The following is an 8,101-nucleotide window of genomic DNA, read 5'->3' as shown; positions in this document are numbered from 1 at the left end:
GCCCAGACCAACTCTCCCGGCCGGCCGTGTTAATAGCACACCCTGGGGAGGGGGGCGACACTAGGCAGTACTGCTCACTGGCCCCCACTGAAATGCTGGACTCCTTACTGCTGGACTGGGGTTTCCCTAAGACTTTTCAAGGAGCATTTCTACATTCTTGGCACTCGGGCTCTTCAGGTGTTCTCCTGCTTAATTTACAAGAGCCTGTGGTAATTGGCTCAAGCCCTTGGGGGTTTTGTGCTGTGTTTTGTTATTGTAATTTTGCTCCAGGGCACAAGTCCTGGCGGTAGGGGGGTCGCCTTAGTCACTTCAATCCTCTCTCGCCATGTCTGGCGCCCAGCGTGTTTTTCAGGCTAGGACCCAGGACTCACCCTGCAGCCAGCCATGTGAGACCCAGTTGGCTTCACTATCAGAGCACCAGATGGCCAGATTAACACCTGCTAAATTCCACTTGTAATTTGTAAGTTCCTTTTCGAATTCCCACTGAGACTGAAATACCAAGAATTTGTGGGTCATTGATAAAAGACTGATAGATTCTTGAATAAATACTCAAACTGCAAACTGCCTTATTTGAGTACCTGCGTGTTAGTCCATGTTTGGATTAGTAATTAGTACATTAAAGTATCAGTTTTGGAACAGGAAGTGGAGCACAGCGCTTACGTTTCCCGTTTTGGTCACCTTGTTTGCTTTTTTTCTCCTGGAGTTTTCACTTGCCATTTGGGTCACTCAGTGTCCTGGCAGAATGACTTGTTCTTAGCCATGGCTAGCCACTGGAAGTTCAAATCTGGGCATTTTTGCCATCTGAAAAATTAACTGTCTTGTACGAATGTTCATTGGACTATTATTTACATCAGTGAAAATTAGAACTCGCGTGGACATGGAACACTGTCACGGAGCGTCCTTACAGGGAAGGGTAGCGTGGGCCACCAAAGTCACTGTGCCTGAGTATTAGGGCCCTAGACAAAGTCGTGACATAAGGAGCAGGCTGTCGCATGCCAAAGCTACGTGTGAGCGCAGCTCAGCCATGTGTCCCGGGCCACTGGAACGATTTTCCGCAGAGCACTCCAGGAATATTAATGTGGAGCTGGCGACGTAGCCACTCTAGACCTCATTTCTTCATCGGAAAAATGGTCCTTTCTGGGTGGTATGACTGGGTGGAGAGGCCCCCAAAACACCCGCTTCACAGGAAAGTGTTCCTTTACCGTGGCCAGACTGGCAGTCCGGCAGCGCGCTGGGAGTGCTTCCAACGAACACTTTGCTCGCTTGGGTCCTTTGTTATCAAGTTAATAATAGTTCTATTGCTAAAACTATATATTCGGCCAAGTGCCCTTAGCTAACTGAGAAGCCCCAGGCTCCGCCCCTGCCCAATCCTGCATCCCTTGCTGGGCAGGGGACCAGATTTGTGTACCGAGGGAAGTCCTGCAGCTCCTCTGGCCCAGGAAGTGGAACAATCCCAGAGGTGCTGATGTCTCCTCAGGCTTCTCCAGCAGCGGCCACTTGTGTTGACCTAGCTGTTCGGAGCAGACAGCTAGGAGTCCTGGTTCGGCGACGCGCTTGTGTGTGGCCCTAACAGACATCCTCCTGCTGCTTAGGCTGTGCACAGGCGGCAACTGAAATGGCATATTATAATCAGGTTTGACACGAGGGAGCGTGAGTTCCTGGTCTTCTTTGGAATAGAAGTAACTCATGATTCAGCAAAGGTTTTTAACATGGAGATTTCTTCCACAGCCACATATACCTAGGACGTGCACCCTGGCTTTTAGTAATACAATCGGCAACCTTTATGAAAAATGCAGTTAAGCGACATAACCAGCAGATGGCAACAGTGACCTGAAGATCGGAAACGAAAGCTTTTAGGTAGTTTTTTTTAAAGAAATAAAAGTTATTGCTCTTGTAAGAAATCAGTTGACTCCTAGGACCAGCAGATGGAGTACTGGCTGTGTTGCTGGACTCCTACATAGTCGACCGCAGTTTGAGTCCCAAACCCGGTGGCTTAAACGCCTGGTGTGTGTGTGTGTGTGTGTGTGTGTGTGTGCATGCGTGCGCACGCGCGTCCCAAGATCCCTAGAGGAGAGCGTAGGAGAAGGGATTGTGGTGTGGCCATCCCACTCTGGGGGGTTTTGTCTCTCTCTGTCTCTCCGGCGAGTGCACGTGCCCTATAGCAAAAGTCTCTCTTAATAAAAAAGGAAATCAGTTTTCTACATATGACATGATGAAAAATTTTAAATGTACACCAGTATAAAAACAACACCTTGCATATTTTATACATCAAAATAATTATAATATCATGGTCAACATTTTATTTTCCAAATAAAAAAGACTTTGCTTTAATTGATTGAGTAATCTGCCAAATTGTACTATTTTAATCTGCACAAGTATATAGGCATAACCTGAAGCAGATAGTGAAGTTACAGCCGTGTCCAGCGTGGCTGTGGGGTTCACAATGGACAGGCAGCTTAGGGGCCACGGTTCTGGAAATGTAAACTTCCCACCTATACCGATCATTTAGCATGCTACTTTCAGGGCTGGCCCTCAGCTCAACAATGAAGGGAACCAGACCCCACATCAGTGAGCATGGTTTGAAGCCTGGCAACTTGTAAAACACTCCACGTGTGTGCACATGTGTGCTCACACTCCAGACAGGAAGGGCGGTGGGGGGAAGCACAATGGCGTGGCCGTGCCCTGTCAGTTCATGCTTTCCTTCTCTCTCTCTCTGATGTGTGCATGTTTTAGCAATCAAAGATCCAAACCTTTAAAAAAAAGTACTGATTTCTAGGCCAGCAAGTAGCATAGTGGTTAAGGCGCTGGACTCACACATGGCTGACCATGGTTCAAGTCCTGGACCTAGCAGCGTGTTTTCATATAGCTCTCTCTCTCCTCCCTCCCTCTCTCTCTCTCTTTCTCTGGTGAGCACACATACCCTATAGCAAAGTTTTAAAAATAATAAGTGAAATTAAGTTTTTAGAAAAGTACTCATTTCACTTTACTCGACACTCCTGCATACAAGATGGGGTTTTATCTGCGTTTCCATTTCCTGCGAGCTGCTGGAATCGACACGGACATGTTTACCCTGGGACGTCATTAGCCACACTCAGAGACAGTGGCCAGATTCTTGGGCTCCCGTAATTGTGTTCATTGTAAATGAACACACCTGGAATCTTTAGAAGTTTGATTTAATCATTTTATGTGCTCTAGTCTGTTCTGTTGCTAAAACTAGAAGATACCTGAAGCTGGGTGATTCGTGAGAAGAGAGGGTTATCTGGCCCGTAGAATGACGTCCAAGGGCTAGGGGCCATGTCTGGCAAGGGCCGCATGGTGTGTGGTGTGGTGGAGGGCAGGGGCCATGAGTCTGCGCCCAGGCGTCTCAGTGCCGGCCTGTTCTCTCTCCTTATGACGCCCCCCACCGGGCCCGGCCCTCATGGCCTTACACGGAATCTCCCAAAGGCCCCGCCTTTTGGTGCCTTAGTTGGGTAAGTTTTTGCCCTCTTGGTCCCATCACAACCAATCTCCCCACGCAATTCCGGGGCACATTCAAGCCTTAGCATTGTTTACTTCAGCTGAGCCTCTGCAAGACTTTCCTATACATTTAGTGATTAAAAAGTATCTTTTTGTTTCATCTTACATCTTTATTTTTGACTTGAAAAAATAGGATAATCGTAAGCAGGTGCTTCTTGAGGCTGTTTTAGGTCCTTTCAGGTCGGTCTGCTTTCCGCGCTTGACAGTTCCTTTCACATTCTTCAGCAACTTGTCTCAACTAAAAAAATTAAAAGTGTCTTTGCGGGGACCAGCAGTTGGCGTAATGGCTATTTTGCTGGACTCCCACGTAGTTGACTGCAGTTCGAGTCCCAGACCCAGTGGCTTAAACTCACGCCACGCCGGGCGCGTGTGCGTGTGTGCCCAAGATCCCAAGAGGAGAATGGAGGAAAAGGGATTACGGCGGCGTGGCCATCCCCCCTCAGGGGGTGATTTCTCACTTTCTGTCTCTCTGTCTCTCTGTCTTTCTGGTGAGCGCACACACCCTATAGCAAAAACTTCTCAAAAAAAAAAAAGTGTCTTTGCACCTGCATATTTCTGCTTTTGTCTGAAATCATTACTCATCTTGGAGTCATCTTTAAATAGTAAATTTGCTACTGTTGAATTACACTTTTTAAAGGAATTATTTATTTATTTTTTAAATCTGCTATAGGGTACATGACCTCACCAGAGAGACAGAAAGAGGGAAAGTGACAAAGCCTCTGGGTCCAGGACTTGAACTGTGGTCAGCTAGGTGGGAATCCAACATGTTAACCACTCGCCACCTGCTGGTTCCCCTACTGAATTACTTTATAGAGCCTACCTACTCGTTTCTATTTACTTCCTAGAGAGTGTCTGCACTCCTTGCAGAGAGGAGGAACGTGAGAGCGCAGCCCTCTTGGGGGATGGTCACACTGCAGTCCCTTCTCCATCCCTCCTTTCTGCGATTTTGGGCACGCCCCCGAACATGTGCTGAGTGTATTTCTCAAGACTATGGGTCCAGACCTCGAACCATGCAGTCAGCCATGTGAGATCCAGCTGCCTTAACCACCAGGCCACAGCTGACCCCCAGCTCCCGTGTTGTTTAATCTGAACCCTCTACCCACAAGTGCTGCTGGGCATCTTTCATATGCTTATTGCCAGCTGTGTCTTCCTTGGTGAGGTGTCTATCAGAGAGTTTTGGTTTTTGTTTTTCGGGGTTTTCCCAGAGGGTGTGTACATTCGCCAGAGAGGGAAAGTAAGAAATTACCCCCCAGAGGGGATGGCCATGCTGCAACCCCTTCTCCTCCATTCTCCTCCTGGGACTTCAGGCACACATACACGCACGCCCTGTGTGATTTTTCAGGCCACCAGATCTGGGACTTGAACTGTGGCAACCATGTGGGAGTCTAGTACCTTAACCACTATGCTACCTGCTGATCCCCAGGTCTTTTGCCTATATAGTAATTAGGTTTTCTTTTGCTTTTTATTGCCAGAGGGTACATGTGCTTACTACAGAGAGACAGAGAGGTTGAGAGGGGGAGGGAGAAATCACCTCCCAGTGGGCCACAGTTGCCATCCCTTCTCATTTCTATACCCTGCCAGGAGTTTGGGCTACATGCACATGTGCCTGGTGTGTTTTTCAAGCTTCCAGGGCCAGGATTCAAACCACTGTTCGCCACATGGGATCTGGCTTCCTTAACCATTAAGCTGTAGGGCCAGTCCTGTTGACCGTTCCATTAGAATTTTAAGAGGCCTTCATGTATTTCAAATACAAGTCCTTTATCAGATATGTTTTACAAGTGTTTCCTGTCTGCTACTTTAATTCTCTAAATGCCTTTCATGAAATCCAAGTTTTTAATTTAAATGCAGTTTATCATCGTAATTTCTTCATTAATGGGTCATGCTTTTGCTCTCGTATCTAAAGAACCCAAGGTTCCCTTTTTTCTGATCCTGTCCTGCACAGGTGGTTATAGCTTTGGCTTTACATTTAGGTGTAGATTAATTTTCAGTGAACTTTTGCATAAGGTCTGTGTCTCGACTTATTTCACATCTGGGTGGTCAGTTGTTCTAGTCCCACTTGTGGAAGACTACCTTTTCTCCACTGAATTCCTTCCTTCCTTGCCAAGGGTCGATGATCACATCCACACGAGGCTCCTCCTTAGCTCTCTGCTCCATGCCATTCTAGTTGCTCTCGTGGCAGCACCATGCTGGCTGCACTACTGTAGCTTTGCAGCAAGTTTCGCGGCTGGGTAATGGTAGCCTTCTTTGTTCTTCAATACTGTGTTGGTTAGTCTGTGTATTTTGCCTTTCCATATAATTTTGGAATCAGTTTGTTCATAGCCACAATAACTTGCTGGATTTTTTATTGGGTTTGTGTTGAAGCTATCGCTCAACTTGGGAAGGACTGGAACTTTCACATAATTGAATATAGCTATCCATGAATATGGAATATCTTTCCATTTAGACCTTTTACAATTTCTTTCATGAGTTTTATAATCCTTCTCCCTTACATCTTATACATATTTCATTTTTTAAAACTTAAGTGTTTTTCCTTTTCTAAATGCTGATAAGAGTGGTGCTGTATTTTTATTTCGAATCCCAGTTGCTCACAGCTGGTATAGAAGGCAGCAACTGCCTTTTCATATTAACCTTGTGTCCTTCGACCTTGTTATAATTACTTATATGAGTTGCTTTCTTATTGGTGGTGGTTCTGGAGCATATTCATTTCTTACATTTTTTTTAGATCTCTGCCATGGGGCATGTGTGCTGACCAAAGAACAACAAAAAACAGAGAGAAGGAAAGTGAGAAATCATTCCAAGGGGGGCGACCATGTCACAGTCCCTTCTCCTCCATCCTCCTCTTGGGATATTGGGCATGCACGCAGATATGCATATGATTTTTCAAGCCACTGGGTCCAGGACTTGATCCACAATCAGCCATGTGGGAGTCTAGCGCTTTAACTACACCACCGGCTGCTGGCTCCTTCTGCATGTTTTTAAAATCAAGAAATATGGGAAGAAAACAATTAGAACTGAGAGTGAACTGAAGTAACACGGGGTGTATTATAAATGAATAACAAAAGCACCCAGAAGGTAAGAAAGAACTAATCTACGTAACTGCTAAACATTTTACTTGACTGTATATTCTTAGTCGAGTAGCAAGAAGACAACAGGCAAATCCAATCCTGACCTGCACTTAGGTTCGTTTATTGTGGTCGAATGTGTGAAGCAATATGAAATGAGCTTAAGGCCATGGGGCAGCTAAAGAAATAAATCCGTCGACGTTGCTGGGGGCCAAGCTTCTACTGTGAGAGAAGACAGGTACAGACGTGGAGCGAGGCAGAGCAAGCACAAGTGGCCTCTGCGAGATGCACTGGCATGGTGGTGCCAGCACGGCCTCCCGAGTTCTAGTGCACCTGAAGCTCGCACACGCTCACACCAGATACCTGTGCGTGTGCACACATTTGCGTACCCCTAACTCTGACAACTGGGAAATGCCTCGACACAGGCGTGCCCATGAGCACATCTGGCACCCAGCTCTCGGTCTCTCACATTCTGCACTGACAGGGACGTGGGGTTCTTGGAGAAATGGCTGGTCCCAGGGCTGTGCCACGCAGCCCAGGACATCTAGTGCCGGAAGCTGAAGGGCTAAAAAGTGACCAGTTAGGGACAGGAAGCCAGCTTGAAGGGGCTCCTAAAGACCAACTCCAGGGCAATCAGAACAGTGAAGGACAGTAATAAATTATAAACCATAGCCAATAGACACCTCTCTGCCCTGAAGGACGGAGTGGGCTGAGGGGCTGCAACAGGCCGAGGCTGATGAGAGAAGGAGGTGCAGTGTGTAACCTGAGACGGAGCTGTCCTGGAAGAAAAGCAAAGGGTACGAAAGTCATAGCTGGGTTGTCCGACACATCAGAAGACAGGTAACGGGTCACAGTAGTCACAGTATCGTCGTCGGACTTCCTGAAGTTGTTAACTCTACAGTGACTATGTAGTGACATCTTGTTAGGAAGTGCGCTTTGAATTAGCTTGTCAGAACTAAATCATGACGTATATTTTCCTATGCAGAAATGTGCCATGACTTGACCGACGACCCCGTATTTGGGGATAACGGGGCATGGTATGTGCATCTTACTCAAACGGTTCAGAGACGGTTTATAGCAACCACGTGTCTGTAACTGCGTGTGCGTGCGTGTGTGTCCGGGCCAACTTCTCAGCGTGGACAGAAATGGTAAAGCGCTGGGCCACAGCGGGCGGGCGGCGACTCCGGGTAAAGGGCACGCCACTCCGTAAACCGGGAGTTCTTCCAAATACGAGCTTTTTAACGGTTGGTGTTTGGCATGGACAAAGCATTAAGGCTAACACAGCAGACTTTCGAAAGCAGGGGGCTGATAACAGCAAATTCTGGAAGGGCTGCGGGGGGAGGACTCCGGCGGCCGGCTAGCCCTGTCTGTGCCGGCTGCTCTGTGCAATGTCCTTGCGACGTACCCACGTGCTCCTGGCTAGGAGGAGAGACGGGAGCTTTGGCTGGCTTTTTTGTTTTCATTTTTGGCCAGCTGGTATGTGCACCCGCCAAAGACAGAGGCGGGGGGGGGGGGGGGGGGGG

This window comes from Tupaia chinensis, unplaced genomic scaffold (assembly GCF_000334495.1).
Source record: "Tupaia chinensis unplaced genomic scaffold, TupChi_1.0 Scaffold000088_1, whole genome shotgun sequence".
NCBI classification, from domain to species: Eukaryota; Metazoa; Chordata; class Mammalia; order Scandentia; family Tupaiidae; genus Tupaia; species Tupaia belangeri.
The sequence above is the reverse complement of the archived record's forward strand: the minus strand, read 5'-3'. Positions refer to the sequence as shown.